Genomic DNA, 25,480 nt, shown 5'->3' with positions numbered 1-25,480 from the left:
CTCATTACTTATAGGCAGTATATAAATAAATGATAACATATGTGGCTATCTAATTTTTACACCTTGGCCTGGCTTCCTTTCGCCTGATCAATTATTTATGAAGAGTTTTACTAACTGTGTTACCTGAGTCCTCTAATCAGTCTTTACTTGTATTATCTGCTCAAACGCTGTAAATTTGATAGAACATCAGAAACCAGCATAATGTACATTTAAAATTGTAAAAATCTCAAAAGAGACCTTAGTCTCTAAACGATACTATATAGCAGAATGAAAGTTTCGTAAAACTGACTTTTGAAGTTATTAGGGGAAAAAAGCTTTCATTTAGCCTTTTATGAGGTTCTTCTATTAATTGTTTATTTCTTCGTCAGAAATGACCTGGGTAAGACTTATATTTTTAATGAATGCAAATTAATGGACTGGATATAAGCGGGTGGCAATTCCTCATATTATTTGGATTGGATACAAGTAGGTAGCGATTCCTCATATTCTGTACAAATGTTTGTTTTTCAGCCCTTTTTTCCGCCTCAAAACACAAAAGCCAGGGGTTTAAAAATGCCTTGCCCACTGAACTTAAAACGCAGATTGACATTTCCTCTCATTAAAGGCATATAAAAAGATACAATACACATAAAATAAATAAAAACCTATTCTCTTTTTTAAATGGCGGGAACTTTTGAAAGCAAATAAGACACTTTTTCACCATCAATAAAAGAGTATTTAAACATTTTTTTGTAAAAATTCTTACGCACAGGAGCTGTTACAGACAGCAATACCCTCACCTTCAGGAAATTCACCCTGAGCAAAATATCAATAAAAAGATGGATCCACCCTTGACATAGACACTACTTCTGGGTATAAACATGTACACGGTCCTTGTATATTACAAACATTTGTCATATTTTTTAACAAATGGACGAATGAAAGGAAAACTTTTGAAGGTGCATGTAAACGCAGAATGTCCCAATACCCATTTCCAATAACGTCTTTCCCTAAAACTGATGCACCAAACAAATTCATTGTGTATAATAATGATAGAGTCTCCATAACTACTTGACATGTACATGTATTATATTTTCTTTTCTTACACCCGTTATATTTCTTCATCATATGGCCAAGATGTGCAAATTCAGAATTAATATAAATATTTATAAAACAATATAATGAAATCTGTATACATATATCACCAACGTGAGGTGCAAGACATAATTATAACCTACACTTTTACATATTTATTTGGTGACACAAAACAACATATCACTGTGGAATTGAATTTACTTTCTACAAATTAAAGGTTACTAGAATGTTTATGGGTTAAATAATATTTATCAAAAAGGGGGTTTCTACAAATCAATTTAATAAAACAATGAAATCCTGATAAATTTCTCTTCTTTGCCGAAGTACTTGTCATGCATATTTGTTACGCACATATAGGACACGCAAATCTGTCAGTCACCAAAAAATTAAATATGGACCATAACTGTCTCTTAAATCAAAGATTTTGTCCTCTAAGTGCTTATTAGGAAATAGAAAAAAGAAAATGCACTTACAAAATATGAGTCTTGTTCACAAAGAAAAGTTACTCCATCAAATATAGTTCCACAGTAAATCCAGCTAAAATATTTGGCTTGACCTTAAACTGAATTACACAGGTAGAAGTATGACCTTAATAACTGAATCAACGCAGCAGACTTTAATGCAATTAATTTTGTCGTAATTAGTGATAAATCATCGGTGTGAATGAAGATTGTCTTGACCATAGATTTGGTACTTAGTAAGGGACGATCTACTCCTGCTAACATAAGATCAACCCTTGTGATTGGCCCGGTAGATATCGCTTTGGATTGTAACCCAATCTTTGTAGTTGCATTTAATAAGAGATATGTATCTTAACAATGCACTGATTAAAATGTTAAAATCTTGTAGCTTCGGCCGGGCATCAGCTAAAATTTTAAGGAATATTTCTACATATTAAATGCTATTCAGTTATAATTTGCTTGGTTCTTTGCAGAAAATTTAACTTACCATTTTTTTTAAAGATGAACAGTTCCTCTAAAACAATGCAATTTATTTGGTCTACACACAATGAAAGTCAAGTATCCTTGCCAAAAATAGATGCACGTGAAATATTTTTAGTTTGCTTTTAATCCATATTCACCTGTGCGCGTACAATTCCTGTTGAATAAAGGGTCATCCTAAAGTAATGAAATGCAATGCTAAATATTACTCCACCAGTATATTCGAATTAAGTAAAAATTAGGATTTTTGTTTCCTTTTAAATTTCAAGCAATTTAATTACATTATGTACAATAAGCCAAGCGTGGAAATGTGACGTCACACGCGTTTTTTAATTAAGGACCATTTAAATAGCGGGTTAGTAAGGTAAAATAGAGGGCCTTCAGAGTTAAAATAAACCAAAATATTATATTTCATTGAAGTTCTGCCATGCTTATAAAATTAACAAAAGGATTCATATTTGTCCGATACAATCAGTAAAACAAAACAAAGAAAAGGAGGAGTCTGCTTTGTTTTCATTTAGTATTATTGCAAAGTGCATTTCCAATCGTGTGGAAAAATAACTCTTTTTTGGATTTCAATAACTCGTATACTGACCAACTTGTACGCGCTTGTACGGAAATAAAGTTCACATTTATTTTAATGCAAAATCAACACATTGAAATTATCTTTTTTCAAACAAATCAGTCATAGTAGAAAGAAATAAAAATGTGGAATTTTAAGATGTCAAAATACGTATTCATAAAATATCGTTATTTGATTGAAAAATTGCTAATTGTTCGAGTTACCAAGTTCAATTACAATTTATTCACTCAAAACAATTAATGGTACATTGAGGTTCTAAGTATATACATGTACAATATATACAAAAATCAATACACAAGATACACGTAAAATGGCGGAAATACATTCAAATTATAAAGTAACCGACAAAAATAATTATTGAGGACAGACTTGTTCTCTCTTTATGTAGCTGCATAGTTTAATTAATACTTTTGAATCAGCAGCTGACAACAATTCTGAGAATTTGAAAAAAAAAAATTATCTATTACAATATTCACTAGTTATGAACTTTTTTTCTGCATTCTGAAAAATATGACATAACGATATTCAACATTGAAGAATGGTCACGATTTCCTGAACGACTTATCATTTAATCATTAAATCATATTTTAAAAAACAACTCTTTTTCATTTAACTCAATTCGAATACTAGAACCCCTCGAGATATACAATATTTTCTCCCCAGTTTTTGGCCTAAAACAGTAATAATGTTAATTGTTAAGGACATCATGTTCTCTTACAAATAGGAAGCTAATCAGAAATTAATTTTTATTGAATTAATATTATTTGTTAAAATCACTTTGTTGGAGATGACGTACATACACTGTAAAAAAAAATAACTAGTTAATGTCACGAAGAAAACTAGTAGATTCACTGTCCATACAATCACTACCTTAATAGAAGTTTTTATTGGTATATTTACTAGATAAGATTAGTAAATTTAGAATTGATGAGTAACTTTCATAGGTATCTAAGTATCTATACGACCCCCGCTCCACAACTCACTATCTTACCCAGTAAACTGAAAGTTTACTAATCACGACCAACGCTTTACGAAACACACTAGATACAAATGTAAATTATTACAAAAGAAATTGGAGAAAATTTGCATATGAACTTTAATATTAAATAAAACTCAGTGATTTTTTTTATGTTTTAATTGAAGTTCTCGAACATATATTCATTGGGGAGGACGTCTGAAGCATTCAAACCGGACACGTACGTAAAATTTCGGATTTATTGATTACTATTTGATATGCAGGAGCTTCGATAGAATCAACACGTGATACCAAAAGCTCATGTGTAAGCGATAATGTTGTTACAGAAACCACTGGTTTTACTCCACCATACTGTTCCCGATAAGGCTAAACTGGTGCGAGTGATAGAGCATTATTGCTGATTCACAGTAAAACAGTTAGCGATAGGCACAATTGAATTCTCACAACCAAAACATGGTCTTATTGATTTAATGGATCCCTTTATCCAATAAAAAAAAAATCAGGTCATCCCGTAAAAGGAACGTTTGTTGTTTTAACATGATTTTCACTATTGAATATATGCATCTAGCACGTATTGACTATTTGTTGCGTTTTCCCCTGCCCGATCTGTAAGTGAAGTGTATGTTCCTGACGTTGCATAAATGTATAGACCAAAACCAAAGAGTGGACGACGCTCCATACAATGGATTCCGGATATTACTGTCCATGCCATGAAGTCCGGATATTTTACTAATTTTTTTTAATAAATAAATGCATACCAACCTGAACTGTTTGTTGTAATCGTGAAGGAAGGGCATCGATCTGTCAAACAATTACTCGGTCATCTTCAGAATCTGCAAAGACAGAAAAGTTACCAACATTGAATTTGTTTCATTGACAGTTTCTTACAATTTTTGGTGCAACAATTTCGTATCTGATATATAGAAAAAAATCTTTAACATATTAAATGTGCTTATAATAATATGATTTTGTTGGCGTTTGTTCTGCAAAGCTTCAATGATATTGTATAGCTTCAATCTCTGCCTCTCTATACGGATTATTTCCAAGGTAAACAATTTCTGAAATATTGAATGAATGACGAGTTTTTGAATATTAAAATGACTGACAACGACTTCACATTCCAATTAACTCTCAACAGCATGTTGCTCAAATCAGATATCAGATACAAGTGTATATATGTGAACTAAAACAATTGAGATGATTGTAACTTTAGTTGTCTCAGAATCCACTCGACTTGGATAATAAGATATCCTTCATTAATCAAGACATCTGGACTGTCAACTTTCTTATTTAGACTAACGTTTTAATTCAATTTGAGGTTTTCCAAATTGCGGGAGGGCGGTGTTACGTCACGCTATCGTGGTGTGTGGGAATTTATGACATCTCGTCAAATGAATAACGACACCAACCACTCTGGATCTTTCTTTTAATACAGATTGGTTGTATATCATTTGATTGTAATATCACACAGATTTTTGCTATTACATGCTTGTGAATGTTTATCATTATTTTCGATAGAACATATGTTACATGTATTGTGCTTGCCATAGAAAATTAACACGGACCCGAGATAAGCTCAAAGTCCATTGAAAAAAGGAACTGGGAGCAGAGTTAACAGGGACCTTTTAAAACATTACGGTTGGATAAGGTGCCATGGAGTAGTAAGCATACCCTCTCGACCGGCCACACCTGCCGTGTGATCCTTATTGTACAAACGGAAAATTCCTAGACATCTTATAGTGTGTGAATAATGGCTCTATCAAAAAATGCTCAGTACATCAAAGTTTACAATAAAAATTTTAAAAAGAAATTATCATTATATGGAGAAAACAAACAGCAGTCAAGCTCAAAAGTCCATAAAAGTAAGAGTGTGTTTAACACAAAGATCAAAATAAGTTTTTTTTAAATTGCTTGATCAGACCTAAACTAGCATTTACAAGAATCAGATCTAACATTATGCAGCAGTGTTAGCAAGATGCACAAATCAACATGAACTAAAAAGTGGGAGTTAATCAGGACTGATATAAATTTTAACAAAAAGCTTCTCTCGTCGGGAAATGAAAAGTGATATAAATGGCCAATGTTTATTGTTGTTTGTCTGGAAATAGAATCGAGCCATCTTGTTATACGCCAATATGTTCTGCAGTTTTCTCTGTAGGGAAAATCCTTTTACGACAATTCTCGTATTTGGCACTGCTTTTTCTCTGGGGTATATTCAAGCAGTTTATTTTATGTTTTATTTCCCAAAAATATTGTTCTTCAAAAAATTATGTGAAGTACATGCATGTTGATTAAATCATTATAGTTAACAACACAGTCTCTTTAAGTTTCTACCTATGATGACAATGTAATACCTACAGTGTAGTATCAAATTCCAGAGTTACCTTCACTATATGAATCAAACTATTAAACAATTTTTAAATACAGCTTTGGTTCATCGTTTTGATGCGATTACAAATGATTTTCTAAATTGAAAGGTAATAGTTAACAAATTTTTGCTTCATTGTGTAATTTTATTTGATTTCCAAAGAGCATTTCATCTTGAAATATTTCTCTTTCTTGGGAAAAAATGGCGTTAAAAAATCAAAGTCCATCCATTATTGGCAGTTGTGAATAATTCAGAAGAATGTGTTCCGATATTTCGTGATAAGATGCTACAAGTCGGATAATTCCGACTTAGGTCCCGTTATCGACAGTGATTCTGAACACATCCAGATCTGGAAGAGTTAGCCGATGTAGACTTTGCAGCCAATATACTGTCTCAGCAGGCAAGCACGTGCTCTGGTTGCCCGCCTTTTCTCTTCTCGGTATTGTCCAGTGCATGCAACATTCCCATTCATTACGTCGTTATCGTTACAAACTATTCCACAGAAGTTGGCACATGTTCTCTAGGCATCGATTGCCATACAGAGCATATATGTATACTCTCCTGTTAGAAAAGCAGAATAAATTGACAGAAAAGTAAAACAGAATAAATTGACAGAAAAGTCGGCTTTCTCTAAAACTGCACCCAAGTTAACATTTTCCTATTATTTAAAAAAAAAATCTTTCCATAGATCCTATTTTAATGGTTCTCAGGTATCATTTTTTTTTTCTGCATCCAAGAGTTAAACATGTATGCAATGATGAAAAAAAAATTACATAAAAAGGTATAAAAGATGATTTAAAAAAAAACTGTATCTATTATAATTTTTTTAAAATTGATTGTTTTTCAACAATTTTAATTTATCAGAAAACTTAACTGATATGAGATTAAATTAGTTGATTTCTGGAGTGCTGATACTTGTACACATATTTGCGACTCCTAAATACGAAAATCAATAGGTTTTAATAATTATTCAATTCTCCTGGGTGACATGAGCGAGGTTCAGATCACGTGATCTTTTCCCCAGACCGCCATATTGTATCTTGTTTCTATAACTCGATTGGACATATCGTGCAATACTAAGACAAAAGCTCCTTAATAAGTGTTGATCGGGTAAAAAGGCCTGCATTATGTATGGAGATTTACAGGAAATTTTGGCTTCAACACAGAAGCTTGAAATCATAATACATAAGGGGAACTTTCAGCTTTTCAATTTGAATAATTTAATATATAAAATGGATTCTAAAACTGCATATTCTTCGAAAATCCTGACTGCGAAAAGCAATGCCATTGTTATCTAAATTAATCAAAATAATAATATCTGGAGATACTCTTATTGTTTTTTCATGGTTGTATAAAATTTACGAAATACACTTTAAACAGTTGGCGAATCACAAATAACATATTAATGAATCAATTTCAATAAAACGTATTAATTATCCCCTCGAGATGGGATACTAGGGGGAGCCTGAGTTCTCATTGATTTTCGTTGGGACTCAGATCACTGTCCAACAACCCCTTGATGTATATAGTGGTGTACATGAAAACAATACTCTAATTATGTACTTAGACCATTACAACCACTAGACTGTACAAAAAGCTATGAAACAAGACATCCGCACATGCGCAGAACAATATTTCGATTCGAGCAGAAGTTCCAATCTGTTGGAGCTTTTTTCTGTAGAGGGTTAACAGATGAGAAAAAATAAGTTTACAGCAAAACAAACGAGAAGTGGAGAAAGCAATCCAATTTAGCCATTATTCCCAGCACTTGTTGGCTTACATGACACCTTTCCCCCACTATAACCGTCATCCTTCGAGCATTACACGTAATGTATAATGTGTAGGTGGACCGCCGTTCTTCTAGATTAGGTCTCAAATTTATGGCTTAACGCTCGTAGGAAAATCAATAGCGTTGTTCATGACCAATTTCATAAAATTATTAAAGCATATAAGTCCAACCTACATCTTCTACGATGTCACAATAAAATTAATAATAATCTTACGGGCCAGTTATTTCATAGGTATTTGTGGGTAATCTAATGGGTAAATTTCGAAGAAAGCTGCGCATAATTCAGTCTAAAAGAAAAGAAAATTAGTAATATGTTAAAAATTCAATGAAAATTGAAAAGAAAAAGTAGATAAAAGTAGATAAGTAGTAAAAGAAATCAAGGATAATTGCTAGTTAACTTATAAAAATTCATTGCAGGCAGATGTCCATACGATGAAATAGCCATCGTCAGAACAGATATACTGTTTATGTCAGATAGACATGTCCGATTCTGTATTGAATTCGTTACTTTTATGTCGCCTGCAGAGCAACACTTAGCAATCACTTTACACAACATCTCTATCTGTCTGCCTGTTCGTTCATCCGTCTGTCACACCCTATGTCTTGATACTGCAGGTCGCAATAATTTCATATTTTGCAAGTATTTTGGTTTGTTTTTAAGCTTGACTAACACTTTTTAAAATAGTTTACAGTTTCGATATTCAACAGATGTACATTTTTGATTGATTGATTGTTGTTTAACGTCCCTCTGAAGAATTTTTCACTCCTCTGGACACTTGCCGCTGGAAAACTACAAATGTTGTCCTAAACTCGGCACTCAGGGCCATTGAGCAGTGAGGTATCTTCGTGCCAGCACCTACTGCGACACGCGAACAGGACCTCTGTTTATACGGTCCCAACCTGTCTCCAAGTCCCACAGTGTTATTTGAACCCACGACGTATAAGATAGACTCTTTACTTAACGACTCTAGAGCAGACGCTCTAGCCACTGCGGCACAGAAGCGACCAACGTATTTTTGTAAAACATTATAAACCAGAAGCCTCTGGTGATACTGAAGCTCTACTGGTTTGACCGCATATTAAAAGGAAGAGAATGTGGTGCTTGACCCTGAAACTTTGCAACAGCAAAATCTTATCTTTATGTAGTCTGTTGGTATGCCAAGTAAAGAAATCAAACCAAAACTGTAGGAGGAGTAGCGGTTTTCAAGTATTTCACAGTTATTTCTATTTTAGTAACCATGACAATACCGTTCATAAAAATTAAAAGAAAAACCGATGCATTGGTGTACTCTACTTCGATTCTGTGTCAAAATATAAAATCAGACCAATCTGTAGGAGGAGGGTTGTTTTAAAATCAAGAAATTTCTAGTTTTAGATACCATGGCAACACCGTTCATCAAAATGAAGTTCCGATGCATTAAATCATATTCCAGTGTACTCTACTTGTGTGCCAAGTTATATTGAAATCAAGATTTAACTGTAGGAGTATCATTTGAAAAGCATTTCAAGAAATTCTATTTTAAGTAATATTACATCACCGCTTGTCAAAAATCGATGCACGAATATGTACTTTAGTTTAGTGTATTTATAATGAAATCGGAGTAAAATTGAAGGAGGAATGACATTTTAAAAGAACTTCATCTTACTTTGCATAAGCTCTGACCAGTAGAGCTAATAAGGTCGGCCTTGTCAACCTTGACTTTAACCTTTGAATTTTTAATGGCAGGATTTTGATTATTGTATCGCATTCTTATATCACATGTTTGTTTATCGCCTAGTACTTTGATATTGTACAGTAAGGTTCCGCACAAGGTAGAATACTATGAATAAACATTGGGACAGGCATACAGAAGACTGTTTGTTGTTTAACGTCCTTTTCGAGACTTCTTTACTCATATACAGACGCCAGCACTTGCTGGTGGAGTGCTGCAAAGTTATACTAACATGCACGTATGATCGGCAATCAGGCCTTTGAGCAGTGAGGGAACTTATTTGTGCCACCATCTTCTGTAACACGGCCAGGAGTCTCATCCGAAGGACCGGTCTCCATGCAAAGGATCCGATTCAAACCCGCTACGTAAGGATCAGCTCGTTACTCCGCGACTTTAACCACTGCGCCATGCGGGCTCGTTGTACATGTAGATTGACATGCAGTTGTAAAGAGAGATTGAGATATCTTTATGGATGATGGTTGCGTAAACTTCGTATTAATGAAATAAAAACATAACTTCAAATTCATGATATATTTTTGCTTTATAAAGGTTGTGGATCGCATTGAAATGCCATCTGGTTGTCAAATTTTATGCCATAAATGCTATTAAATTGACCTTCCGTGAATTTTTTTTCTTTAGTAATGCAGTAAAGCTAGAGGCACATGCGTTTCTTCGAACATTCCAGTTTTTAAAAATTGTCCAGCAAATCGTTTCGCGAATTTAGTCGAGACCTTTTATTGTATTGAGAAGATGACAAAGAAAGTACAAAAAAAGTAATCTCATTCAAAATAATACCGTTAAACAAAGTATTCCAATATCTACAGGATTACCATACATACAGTATCCATTGATCTCATGTACTTTAAATTATACATGAATGGTTAAGAGTTTCTGCTCTCAAGTCACTAAGTAAGAGCTGGGTTCATATCTTATTGTGGGACGTGGAGAACGGTCCTTCGGATGAGACCGTATAAACCGAGGTCCCGAGTCGCAATAGCTAGGTGCTGGCACGAAATGATCCCTCACTGCTCAATTGCCATAAGTGCTTAGTGTAGGACAAAGTTTGCAGCTCTCTACCAGTAAGAAGTGGCGTCTCCATATGAGTGAAAAATTCTCGAGAGGGACGTTGAACAACCTCGAACAAACATATCTCCATATCAGATTAAATTTTTGAAAGAAAAAAAATCGTCAAATAAATTCAGAAAGAAAAACTGAAAAATAATAATGCTTAGCTGACAAGTAACTGTTATTTTGCTATACAGGGGAAAAAATTCCAATTTAAATATATGATTATGAATTCCTCCTGTTATTAACTTATATTGAGACAATTACAAAGTTTTTCCATCACTGCGATGCATCTTGAATCAATTTCCAAGATTAGCCCTCGGTAAATGCCTAATTTGTATAAACATTTTATATAATTTTCAAGAAGCATCGGCGGAAGTCATTAGTACTCGATAAAACACATGGTTTCTTTTTGTAGATCACATTGCCCTCGGCAGAATTGATCAACATTTGATTGTTATTCCCTTTATTAGCTGATCACTGGCTCTCGGGGCTTAGCAATTGACTGGCGTTACTGCAGAGAGAATTCAAGTAAAAAAAAAAAAAGAACTTGTAATGTTAATCTCAAAATTAGAAAATAAAATTTTAAAAAAATTATCAAATAAATTGTAAAACACAATCCATTTCGGTCTTTTGAATCTCTGGTTTGATTTATAAATACCATGAGAAAATGGTGTGGCACAGTGATAGGGCGTCTGCTCTAGAGTCTCGGAGTAAAGAGCTGATCCTTTCGTCGCATGGTTCGAATCCGCAGAACAGTCTTGGATAAGATTATATAAACAGATTGAGATCCCGTATCGCAATATATAGATGCTGGCACGAAAAAGATCCCCTATAGGTAAAAATGTGCAGCCCTCCATCGGCAAGTGGTAGCGTCTCCACTAGCGAGTGAAAAATTCTCGAGAGGGATTAATCATTAACAAAATAATTTAACCCTATTTAGTCGAATATGTGATTTCAATTTAGTAAAAATTAAATTGTATTTAAATTCAGTTATTTTTTTCTTTTTTTTTCCAATGAACTTTTTTGGGGAAAATGGAAATATAATATTCTACCTTTACATAGAAAACTTGCATTGTATCGCAAGGTAAAGTAATACAGTTAAATGTATTTTAATTTGAACTGATTAATTTGAATTTATTATCATCGCAGAATCTTTGAATATTGTTTTTATACACAATAACTCTCAACAAATACAGTAGTGTACACATGAATAATCACAAAATTATAAGAACTTTCTTACTGACGAATGTAGTTGACTGACAGACAATTAATCGAAAAAAAAAACCAATCAGATGAACTTAAGACAATAGCAAGGCCACCGTTACGTGTGCGACCTGGCAGACAGACTATCATTAGGCTGAAACAATCGTAGCTAGACCTAGGAGTTCCTAATGACCGAGCAACAATGCGTCTCTTCATTAGTCAACACAGTGTGTGAGCGAGAACAAAATATATTCTGTTTTATTGTTAGTAGGTGCGAGAGAGAATTTGCAGCATCACCTGCAACCACTTAGCCGTGTAATACTAAATAAATTACACACTGCCATGTTGTCATAAAGCAGCCGAGCGATGGAGTAGACTTACTGGGTATATATAGAAACAAGCATGACCATGCCAAAACGTGTAACAAACTCTGTGGCCAGTGACAGAGGATCGGATCTGATTCTAATTATCGCTAAACGGTCGGGTTCGGCATACAAAAGAAGAGCGAGCATGTTTTATAAATGAAGAAAGAAAACAAATGATTGTTGTTAATAAAGAAAGAACTTTAAAGTTTGAGTTATATAAGAATATTATATCAGATTTTAAAAAATATATATATGATGTTTTTTTTTTATTATTTATTTACTCAGTGGGATTTCATCCCAATTCTATGTGATTATGAGTATTTTTAACATGTCATTTATAAGACACTTTAATTCAAGCCACTGGAATAATTAAATGTACAGATATTATATTATTCATTCAATAGATTCCTGTCAATTCACAGCTATTCATATGTACTTGATACATATGTAGATGAAAAAGGTAGGAACTCTTTAAATTTATGCAACCATTTTCTTAAATGATTCGCTGATATGTTCACTCGGCGTGAAGTCATTGGTCATCTAACCAGATCCCTTCTTCTTTACACAAATTTGACTGTTTGTTAATTTCATTAAGAAAATATTGAAATTTATTACTCAAAAAAGATAATTGTTTTACCGACTGTTAATCAGGATGTAAAAAAAATCCAACATGAATAATACAAAATGGAGACTGCATGCAGGAGAATCATGTCATATATCGTGAATATTCGGTGTAATTCTTGTGTGCACATTAAATATTCAACCGGTGATTCATCAGAAAAAAAGGGGAAAAACTAATCTTACTTTAATCTCTAGTCGATGACACAATTCCATTCACATGTTATCCAAATTTTCCATCAATCCATTCTGAAATATTAATTCATCCCTTAATATGTAACACATATATACGGCACGTGGGCTGTTACTGTTGATTTCTTCTCCACATGATCTAATTTATAGACAAGCACTGCCCAGTACATACATGTATTCCTACCTAAGTACTGTACACCTTTCAAACAGGGGAACTTGGAGGAATAATGTTATTCCAAAAGCTTGGTTAATTTCTTGTTTAATTTCGGAATTTTAAAGAGTATCCTAGCCATTTAGGGGCAAATAACAACTCTATTTTTTGTAGCTTTGATAGTGAATAATGTGATTTTTCGGAGAGGTTACTGAATATGAATTCTAAATAAATGTAAGGTATTACATATCACCTTGAAACCGCAAACTCTTTCATTACAAAATTTTCTCGTTAAGAAACAATAAATGTTACAACAATTGAGGTATATTATTAATAAGTCAGATGATGATATATTAGATAAATAAAGTGAGTTGACCTGTAATTTATTTCCAAATCCTTTTTTTTTTTAAATTGTGTACGTAATTGTTTAACTTCAAATTTTGTAGTTAATAACATACCTAGGAACATAATGGTACACTCAGTTAAATTTGGTTTGAAACAGATTTATTTCATCCTATATATTAAATGGTTATATTTCAATATGTAATTTGCACGAAAGTGTGTAGGATATGATATAAGATTAGGGACATGTGTTTATGCATTTACACTTAGTGTTATTTTATTTTGAATATTATCCAATAATCTCTCTTCATATCTATTGATATACATGTATCTGGTAATCAAACAACAGTATATTGCTAAGTAAGGGAAGTTGATTTACTGAAAAGTTAGTCATCACGTTTATCATAAAGCTTTGTTCTGTCCTCTACAAAAATTGGAATTTTTCAATTAAAATTTGTATATGACAGTTGTCATATGTTTCAATTAAAATTTGTATATGACAATTGTCATATGCAAATTTTAATTGAAAAATTCAAATTTTTGTAGACGACAATACTCTTACCACCTACATATGGGGTTTATATCTCTCAGTTGATTCGAAACTCAAGAGCATGTTCTTATAAGTATCTTTTAAAACGAAGTAAGTTATTGACAAACAAGATTAAGCCAAGAAGCTAAGGGACGCTTAGACCGTTATATACCACGGCGGTTTTCTTAAAGGCTGCTTTGATTAATAATGTTTTAAAGTATGCTCATCTTAGTCCCAACACTTGACCCAAGATTTTTCTTGGTAGAGGACTACATTTATTACATGCATGCATTATCATGGAAACAGTTTACCTACTTGATGTCCAAGATTAGTATAAAAAATACAATATTTTTTATATAATTTTATTTTCAAATATTTGTGTATGACTAATTGATTCGACCTCGAGCATGAGTCCTGAACCAGAAAATCAATTAAGTCAAATTTTAAATTAGTTGCTTTTCTACTATTTCATATGCGAAATGGGTTCCCTTTCTGATGGCCTTTAAAAGCCTTTTTTCTATTTTCTAGGACATTTCAGTCGGATTAAATCAATCCGAGGGGCTGTGATAGGCCAAGCGATGACATCGATGACATTGGTCAGCAAGAAATTTCGGAAAGGGAACCTACTTAGCAGATGCTTCTCTCCATTTCATACTGCGCCATTCAGACAACAGAATGGTCACTGAAAAGTCTGGACTGAATGGGTTCTACCATTCAGTCAACTTATCAGTATATATATTCAGTTACCTTTCAGTTATCTAAATGGCATCTTGGGTTTGTCTGGAAAGAAAATGGGAATGGAATACCACAAGTCTTATCTTCCTTACATACGTTGATTGAATATATTCATGGAACTTTAATTAATAAGAATATAACTAACATAAAACATGTAAATATCTACATGTATATTCGAACAGCAAGTCCCTCTGAAAAAAGAATGAAAAGATGGGCCTTTGCTTTAATGGTGCTCACTTTGTTAAACGACAGAATAACAAAGTCAAGAACTGCCCCAATTCGTAAATCAATAATGTCGCCCAAACGGTTCTTTTTTTAAAGCTGGATAGAGGAAAACAAAGCACGTCGAATGTAATTATTATAGATAATGTTGCTGGTCTCCGAAAATTGGTATTAACTAATTGTAAAGAGTCGGAGAGAAAAAAGCCAGATATTAAAGCGCTTTTAAATAAGGTAAAGATCAATCACGCAGATTGATTAAAACGTAGTTTGTCGGAAACACGAAACATGCAATAAACTTAATACAGCATTCCAAGCAAGGTGTTATTAGTGTAGGTCCTGATAATAATGTCGATCTATTTATTTGCTCTCTGATAATTTCGAACACTCAGGGAAATTTCTCAAAATAATTGTCTTTAAGGGCAAAAGATTGTAGAGATTTATACTAAAGGGTGATTGCAGGAAAGTAGAATGTTGAACATCATAGAAGATTTACAATTTCCTAATAATTTAGAAATTTATTATTTGCATCATTTACAGCAAATATAGGTCCCAAAATATATATATATATACCATACCAGACATCCATTGTTTTGTTTGCATCCTATGTCCTTAAAGAACAGTACAACGAGACATGAAATATCACTCACACGGAAAACCACTGTAGTGGAACACTTTACAGATTAAAACATTGAAAAATACATTGATTTAATTTAAAAAGGTTGATAAAGAGTTATTCACCATTGCGAACCCATAGTAAGAATTAAAAAGTTGGGATAATCGTTTTCCTTAGCTGAATTCGTACAAGTGATTTCCGTCAAAAAGCGAAACGGATCAATTTCAGGATTATGCGGCAATATTCAGTATATATAACATATATATTATATATTTAAAAGGCTCCTTCTTGGACAAATATAACAGCTTTAAATCAATAGAAATTATTTTGACAAGTATGTTAAATGATAATGGTCACACTTGCAATTAACTTGTGAAAGGCATCAAGCAAATGCAGACGTGTCTGCGTAGGGGAAGTTAGTTTATCTAGACCTCAAATTACGTCTCTTTAAACAAAGTAGAGTTAGTTTGCAGATACATGAAAAATATGCAATCGATTTTTCATTAACCAAAACAAGGCTCTCGCCTGCTCTTCGTCATATTTTACGCAGCTTTGCATGCACGTGGGATTAACGCATTCGTCTGTCCATATGTATAAGGTTTATATATGCCCAAAGGAAACCGACGTTCATGCGCGCATCAATTCTTAAATGGACCTTTTCATTTCCGTGAAGAAAAGTTATTTACCAGTGCCATTTCCCATTTTCTAAGAATCTATTCTGCATTCTATATATAGAACATTTAAACTTCATCCGCTGAAAAGTGGCTTGTTTTTTATATGGATCTGTTATGACTTTCTACACGAGTACTCTTTTTCCATTCTTGCATTTCGGTACTTTGCATCCTTGCCTAACATAATTCTTAATCAAAGTTCGGAAATAATTTATCTATAATAAAAGAAAACTTGCAATACTTTCCTTTTGAGCAAAAGGTCTACAAACACAAGTTGGAGAAAGAAATAAGGATTATATAAATATAAAATCTGTATCTCTCTCCCACAATCGTTCATTATCTTGTTGTACATGCAGTATTTTGCATGAAGGCATCTGTACATCGTTACAAGGAATACCATGCAAGTAATTTTGATTATGCATGTTCTGAAGCTGTACCATCTCAACAAATTGTCAATTTCTTTTCTGACCGACATCGTTGCCCTATCCAATGATTGATATACTGAGTCTTTAACACCGCTTCCAAGAATCTGACAAAAGTAAACTATATAACTTGATCAGATCACTTTATTTTTAGAAAAGTCATTTTAGTCTATAAAATATTACATGAGTTATTAGGAGATTATTATACCCCACACAACAAGTTGCGGGAGGTACATGTACATGTATAATGTTTTGACCCGTCAGTCAGTCAGTCCTGTCTTTTTGTCAGCACAACTCCTCATAAACCGCTGCACAGAATTTCGTCAAAGTTTGCAGATATTTAGGACACAATGTGTAGATTTGCATATTACCAGGAAATTTCGATTCCTTTATATTTTCCCGGAGTTTCGGCACTTTTCAACTTAGATTTTCTGCCATACCATGAATACAGATATGAACAGTTTGCAAGCGCAACTCCTCTTAAACCGCAGCACAGAATTTGGTCAAATTTTGCAGATATTTAGGACACAATGTGTCGATGTACATACTACCAGGAAATTCCGATTCCTTTATATTTCCGGAAATTTCGGCACCTTCCAACTGAGATTTTTGGCCATACCTTAAATATAGATATGAACAGTTTGTCAGCGCAGCTCCTCTTAAACCGCTGCACAGAATTTGGTCAAATGTACATACGACCAGGAAATTCCGATTCCTTTTTTAAACTTGCATTTTCTAATATCTGTCTTAATGTATGCTATATGCTGGACTATACTGAAAAGTAGCCTTGACACTACAGTGTAAATATGACATTCGATAAACTCGTGGTTCTGTGAGCAATGAGTTCACTAAATGATACCCCGACTCCCATATGGTTTTAATGGCAAAGTCCATGCATGTTTTGCACTGGGAGACCCGAAATAATTGTCAGATCAAAAATTAAATAGAAGGTCACATTGGCATTATGTAATAAAGAATATGTGAAAATATCATCCAATTTTATTCAGTGGTATGTTGCGGATAACAGATGGCTACCCTTCAATACAGATGGCTTCCCTTCTATAGAGTTCAAGAGATCATATAATTGGAATTTTTCTTACTCCAAGGGACATAACTATTTCAAAAATGGCTCGATCATACCCAAAACTGAACTATATATTTTTATGATAAATCTGTATACTGAATTTTATTCCAGCAAGTGCAATCTCTGAAAAGATCATGAACATAAACTACAAATAATTGGAATTTTTCTAAGTCCAAGGGACATAACTCTGTCAAAAATGGCTCGATCATACCAAAATAGATCTGAACTAGATATTTTTATGATAAATCTATATAATGAATTTCATTTCAATATGTGCAATCTCTGCGATGGAAATGAACGGAAACTGCAAATAATTGGAATTTTTTTTAAGTTCTAGGGGTATAACTCTGTCCAAAATGGCCCGATCGTACCCAAAACACAACGTGACCTAGATATTCCCATGATAAATCTGTATACCAAGTTTCATTTCAATATGTACAACATCTGCGAGGAAAATGAACAGAAACTGCAAATTGATCAAAGTACAAGGGGCATAACTCTGTCCAGAATGACCCAATTGTACTAAAAACAAAACTTGTCCTAGATAATCTAATGATTAATCTGTATACAAAATACAGACAGACTGCATCTGGGCAATATGCCCTCCCTTCTTCGAAGAGGGGCATAAAAATGGCTGTGTTCGTGTTTTGATTTGGGAAATCCAAATATGTGTCCGATCAAAAATGTAAAATTGGAAGTGCACAATGGTACTGTAATATGTTGACGGTGCGACCGTTAGAGCGAGCGCAAACTCTTCTATTATTTTAATTTAGATCGGGCTCGTCAAACCGCACGTGACATTTTGTGCGTCTAGACTCTGACGTCACATGACGTCGTATGTAAGTTACAATACCAAGAAAAAACAGTGCTAAAAGTTAATGAAAACAGTTACGTTTACTATTTATCTTCAATATGTATCCATTTAATCAAGGCGAGTAAACTTTTTGTTGAACATTTGCCGTCATTCTCGTGAGAACGCAACTTTACTAAGTGATGCATTGTGGGTCAAAATTACTGCGGCAAAAAATTTTAAAGAATGAATGTGCAGTAGTCCGAATTTTCTCTTCGCCCAGGCGTTGTCGTTAGAGCTCGCAGTTACGAGCGTCGCTTCGCGACGCTCGCTGCGCTCGCTATAAAAAAGATTCTGTGAAAGTCATTTAATTTCATTGAGTGGTTAAAGAGGAGTTGCGGATAATTAAGAGATGGATATCCCACAGCGTAACAGACGGACGGCCACATCGCGCACCTTAGCACATCCAGGGGTCATAATTTGAACAAATTTGAATCAATTGTAGACCAGAATGCTTCCATATAAAATAAAATATCACCAAGCTTGGCTGTACTGTTCTGGAGGAGTGGTGTTTTAAGGATTTTTCTAAGTAATATGACGTTAAATAAAAAAGTCATGACAAAAGGTATACCAAAGTCTACGAACTTTTTGAATGACCCTCGTATATGTACACTCGTACACGTACAATGTACATGCATCTATAAAAAAAAAACTTTGAATGGCCACTGTGGCCCTACATGTAACCTACCCCCGGAGGTCATGTTCGGCACAAAGTTGAATCAAAACTGCCTAAGGATGCCCTAATAAATAACACCAATCATTGCTTTACTGCTCTAAAAATACTTTTCTTTAAATCATTCTATGTTAAACTTTTATCATCCAGTGTGGCCCCACCCTACCCTCGGGGTCATGATTTGAACAAACTTGAATCTACATTATGTCAGGAGGCTTACAAATCAGTTTCGTCTTTTCTAGCTCAGTGGTTCTTGGGAAAAGATTTTAAATGCATCCACCTTTTTGACTATTTGCCCTTCATTTGAACAAATAAATACATCTTAAATCTCCTATCCAAGCCAAGTTTGGCTTGAACACTGGCCCAGTGAATCTTGAGGAGAAGATGAAAATGTGAAAAGTTTAAGACAACGACAGACAACGGACAAATTTTAATCAAAAAAACTCATTAATTTTGTACTTTCCGCTCAGGTGAGCTAATAAAATCCAAATGCAAATGTAGAAAAAAAGATAAACATATCAACTTCAAATAATAATTCCTGCTCAAATATTTACGTCGCACATCCATACACACACCAAAACACGAAAGTAAATTGAAATATTTGAATAATAACGAATGGCATCATGCATCTATTTGTAGGTTACGGTTAAATAGATACATGTTAAAGTCTCGTCGTGTTTCTGCAGAGTAAAGCTGCTTAGAAATTGACCTTAACCTAAGTCGCTAAATGTACATGTATATCTTAAAGTTAATGCCAATTTTCTTTCGGCGGCAAATACATATCATCTTAGAGGCTTCAATGGTCAATTTCACAACTTTCTGATTTAGGAAGCATCGCAATGTGTCTGCGGTTGAATGGATGATACAGCATCTGTTTGAAGTCATTGGTATTGATCTGAACACATTGTTGAAGCAACGCACACAGAGAAAATGCATCGGTACTGCAACATTCCATTTCGCCAAAAACAATTTTTTTTCATACTGTATAACAAAATAAAACAACTCTGTTCTTTAAAGCTCTGGAGACTCGCTTCTTCAGAGAAGACAACGGTTAAAATGGGGATGGATTTGTCATAAATCGATTTTGAATGTGTCTGTCGTGTATAAAGCGTACAAAAGAGTTGCTGTTTATTCTACATGTACAGTGGAGGAAATGTCGCGAGAACCTCAATATCGACACCTTTAATTGATGAAATCGCTATGGTTCTTGTTAATTAAATGATTTTTTTGTGTTAATTTTCATCAATTTTGTTAGCATCTACTGTTAATATATTTATATACTTAAGACACAAAATATCCGTTTTCATGTAAAAGCTAACAGTGATCAATCAAACAAAACGAATCATGGACAGGGCAACACAAGGAGTGAAACATTGAAGTTGGGATCAGATGCCCAGGAGGAGAAATCATCCCTAATATGGTTCTTTAAAATAGAATATATGATCTTTAAAGATAGAACCTCTATGTGAGATTAATGTCATCAAACCCTACAATACATCACCTTTTCGTCATGTTGTAAATTCAAATTTTCCGACTGGCATTAAATACAAAAACAACATGACACATTTCCAAAATCAATATTAAAAATGAAAGTAAACTTCATTCATTACCATACAGTTGTGTTATGAACATGATGTTCACAATTCTTTTACAACAATCAGCAAAGACGGCAGTAAAAATTTTCAAAAATTTTTACGACATGGACTTTTTGCGGCACTTCTGGAAATACCCGGTAGTTTAAAATTCTTTCAAGAGACAATTTAGATTAAGCTGAATTAAAATTCAAAGAATTCAGCATTTCAAGAAAACGAATCGAAAGAAAACGAATGATTTTTATTTCCTTTGTACTAATGCAATTTTCGCCTTCAATGAAAAACATTGCCTTGCTTCTCTTTCTAATATACTCCGAATAATCAGACATTGTCAAACAATCTTTCCTAAATTTTCAAAAGTTAAAGAAGATTTCCCAATAGTAAAGATTTTTTATATCATCGGCTAGCAAAGTGCGCAATTTTTTTGTTTTATAAGGAGATAGAAATACTTGAAAACTTGGCAGAATCTATTCTTGGCCGTACGTCATTGATTTAACTATCCAGTTACGCAATATAGAAGAAACGATTTCATTAAACCAAGATTCCATCAATGCAGCCGACTGCTAGCCGCCTAATCAAATGAATTTCATTGGCACTATTGTGAAATTTTAAAAGCATATATGACATGAGTTGTCTTATTTAATATCAGTCTTTTTCGTTACTTAATATTTATAGTTTGCAATATAAGTTCCTACACCATATTGCGAAGTCTGGGTTTTCTTGATATTTCTTGCATACAGTGTGTCAACAGTATGTTAATATGAAAAGTGTTACATAATTATGTAGAAATATGTAATACATGTAATAATGTACAGTCTCGATTATATGTAATACGTGCAGTGTCCGTTACATGCAATACAAATTTATCATAAGAAAATCTGGATCGAGTTTTGTTTTGGGTATGATTAGGCCATTTTGGACAGAGTTATGCCCCTTGGACATAGAAAAATTCCAATTATTTGGGTGGGGGTCATAAGTGTTAAAACATCTCTTGTTTTTGTACAGTTTACGTGGAACAATGAATCTTGTTCGCTCAATGCTTGCAGAGAGTCTCCTCAAAGCACTATCTGTCTGTCATGTCACTCTTTGTTACCTATTGCATAGTAAAGAAAAACCAATATCATTAGACTGGCATTCTTGTAACTACCGTGCTACTGCAACAAACGATCGAAAAAAAACACTTGCACGACAGACATACCTCAGTTGGTTAGGTAAAATGCCTTCTCTGAAATTGACCGAACAACAATGATATCATATAATGCGATTAAATGGATTCAAAACCTCATAGATGTAAGAGTTAGCAAGATGTTCTTGTCACCTCTATATACTTCAGGGAAAAAAGAGGAAGAGGAGGAAACAATCGATTCTTTCGACCTAAACTATTGCTTATGGAACTAATGATCTTGTCAAATAAAGATCCTATTCGGAAGATTAGCTTAATTATTATAATATATAATCACATGTATTATGATACATTGTTAGTGGTAGTTGAAAGATGTGCGAGATCTATATACAGACAATAGATGAGTGTGTATAGGGGATTCCCTAGAGATCTTATTTCTGCACACCTGATTTTTTGAGCGGTTGTGTGATTGCTGATTATATGGTGCAAACGGGAAAAAAATCGATTTTAATATCACCTCTTAACACACTTTATTTACTTAAAATACACGTATATAGCTTCGTTCATGCTACTCATTTTATTGTAGAGTACAGCATTAATTCACGCAATGTTGAACAGATGATAACAAATTATAAAGTGTGCCACTCCTCGCAATGTATTTGGTCCATGGACCCATTTTGTTAAATTTGTTAAATTGAGATGAATTTTCTATACTATTCATTAAGTCTTATTGACAATACTGTTTACAGTAACTGACAAACCACATGAGGGATTCTGGAATTTGCACTTAAATAGCGATGCAACATTAATGAAATAGCTAATCTTATCATTTATAGACGAAAGACTAAAGTTACAGAATTTCAGAACTTTTTTGGCAGAGAGATGTTTTTCCACCATTACAGTAATCAGATATGACATCAATTGGAACATCTTTTTTAGAAAAACAAGTTTGAATGTGTTTGTACTGTTATTGATCGGGCTCGGTCTACGCTGAAGAACGGTGTAAACGGAAGAGGGAGAATACCCCTGACATTTGTTACATTACTTTGCTGGTCGGCGAGCGAAGCATACGCAATTAAAAATTCAGTAGGCGGTGGTAAACCTGGTATATACGACTTATGTCAATTGATTATGATGGCCAAAGCTAGCCATTGTTTTCAAATTCGAAAAGGTGGATTGGAGCTACAAACCGAGGGAGAGGATTCTCAGACTGAAAAGAATATTTTCATACTGAGAATATGTTTGAATGGATAAATTCCAAATATTAATTGGTCAAAATATATATCGTTTTAGTCCGTGTTTATTAATTAATTTTGGTGAAGTGTATCTTAAAATTGATCAATTTGATACTTGATACTAGCCTTATAAAAGATACATAGAAAATTCGATAAGCACAATTAATTTCAAAGTACTAGTTATAAGAAACTAAGGTTAATTATTCCCCTGAAAGTAAAACATCATTCTGTGCAGTGTCATGCAATGGACAGAGAATAATCAATGTTTTCACACCATACTGACCTAAGAAGGATTCAGTCAAATCCGTTCACTCCAATAAAAGGATAGAACAGATAAGGATATTTAACATCCTTTTCGTGCATCAGTTTACCCTGGTACCAGAAAATTCCGCAGGATTAGACTTTTCAAGTACTTCTTGAAGTTCGGACAACAATTTACAAAAAATGACGAAGAAAAAAAAGTATCGTTTGAGTATATGTACCTTAAAAAATAATACAGAACCGACACAGAAGTTTTATTGCATCATTTTTCTCTTACACCAACACGAAAAATTTTGATTCTTTGTTGAGTAAAACTGTTATAATCTTTAGTTTTTTAAAAGAGCACACCAATTCCTGAACAATTTAGTTTTGTCTTTATGGTAGATTTTATTTTACCTAATAAAATCTAAAATATGAATTTATACCCCATGATTAGGTTTATGGCGCTACAGTATAACACGTACATGTAGTATGTTTAATTCTTAGATTTAGGCTACGACTTGAGACTTGGAATACTTTTGAGGCTTCCGTGGGGTCAAGATTGATCACGTGGCATAATTTTAAAAGTAATAACACTGGAAGGGTGTGGGGAGGACACTCCTTGTCATTGATTCTTAAACGAGTTGTAAGGGTTTAATACATTTCTGTGCTATTTAAATTAAAATCCCATCTTCTCATGAAACCTTTTTTAAAGTAATGACATATGCAAAGACCATCTCTCAGAGATACGATTATCGTAATTGGTAATCTTGATATAGCTGGACCAATATTCCACAATAATTTCTGGAACATTTCGAACATACGTGTACTTTATTCTATGGATACAGAAATTCCATTAGTAAATATAAGTATTGTTCTAAACGCTGTGTTACAGTAAAATTTGGTGCTTTTGCATCCAAAGGATAATTTTTACTTTCATTGAATGTTAATATAAATTTATTTACGCATTGACATATGCCATACAGTTACAGATGTGTTCCTTTATAAGGATGTGTTGTGTCTGGTTACAATGTCATGATTTGGAGACTTGGAAGGTGTGGTACTTATTTACACGCAATGCACAGAACATAATAGTGGAATGGCATAGACATCTCCGGACTGGCGAATGCAACAAAGCAATCGACGGCAGGGATATTCATTACAGAAGTCCTCAATTAATTAAAAATCAAATCAAAAAACAAAGCAAGAAAACACCTTTTGAACAGTATAAAAGAACAATATCTCCAAAAGTCTCACGCAACATGTTCTTAATCTTAAAAAAACGTTTTCTTTAAAGCATCAATATTACACGGATACGTACCTTCCATTAGAAGTTTTTATTCCTATGAAATAAACATCAGTGGTCCAAGAACCGAACCCAAGGATGTGGAAGCGCTTTGGATTCCGCCATATTTATTCCGTAGATTTCCCATACGACACAGATGCTAGACTATGGGAGAAAGATGGAAAGACGATGTCAAGGAGAAATCACCAGGACTGCTAAAGACTCATTATAATACACACTGCTCACTCCAGATACTTAGTTTTCAAAAACTTGGAAAGCTTTTTGTCGGTTTAATTGCCAAGAGTAAAATCCTGCGCCCTGAAAAAAGCCCGGATAGACATCAATAGTGCGCTCAGTAGCTCGATGCCAGGACCAGCATAGCAAATGAGTTTATTATTGATCGCATCGTGTTTCCAATCGCTGGTTGGGGTTTGGGTGAATGAAACTCCACAAATTATCCAAATATATAATCATGAATCATTTGATCAGTTGCAAAATAATATTATGTTGATTCTGTCGCATTAGATAACAGAGTTACGAGATATATACAAGTTCCCACGGGATACGATTAAGAATAGATATTTTCTGTCGCTGGTCCATAGAGCTTAATTGTTCTTCGATCTTATAAATACGGGTATAGAGGAATGCTATTACAGGAAACTATATGCTCAGCAGTTACATTGTAGATATAACCCTTAAATAAATTAATTTTTGTTTTCAAGAACAAACCTATCACGAGAGAGAAAGATGAAGCAGCTGTTTATCTAAAGCAATAGAAAATATTGACAAGTCTAACTTAATTTGTCATTTATCTAGAATATTGA

At 33.7% G+C, this 25,480-nt stretch overlaps 1 protein-coding gene across 13 annotated transcripts in view; it reads right to left on the bottom strand.

The window, feature by feature from the left end:
- Positions 1 to 24,968, bottom strand: part of LOC134266121 (sodium channel protein para-like) — a 68,070-nt gene extending 43,102 nt beyond the window's left edge. For 11 of the 13 annotated variants that reach the window (XM_062748354.1, XM_062748358.1, XM_062748357.1 and 8 more), the window contains exons 1-2: positions 24,693 to 24,968; positions 4,337 to 4,407 (exon numbers count right to left, since the gene is read on the bottom strand). The gene's annotated coding sequence lies outside the window, so the exon portion shown is untranslated. Of the gene's footprint in view, positions 1 to 1,547; positions 1,601 to 4,336; positions 4,408 to 12,883; positions 12,983 to 24,692 lie in introns of those variants that run through there. The other 2 variants (XM_062748355.1, XM_062748356.1) reach the window with 2 other exon arrangements.
- Between the last annotated feature and the right edge of the window lie 512 nt (positions 24,969 to 25,480).

Source organism: Saccostrea cucullata, unplaced genomic scaffold (assembly GCF_032062105.1).
Source record: "Saccostrea cucullata isolate Sc308-1 unplaced genomic scaffold, CSIRO_AGI_Scuc_v1 ctg292, whole genome shotgun sequence".
Taxonomy (NCBI): Eukaryota; Metazoa; Mollusca; class Bivalvia; order Ostreida; family Ostreidae; genus Saccostrea; species Saccostrea cuccullata.
The sequence above is the reverse complement of the archived record's forward strand: the minus strand, read 5'-3'. Positions and strand labels throughout refer to the sequence as shown.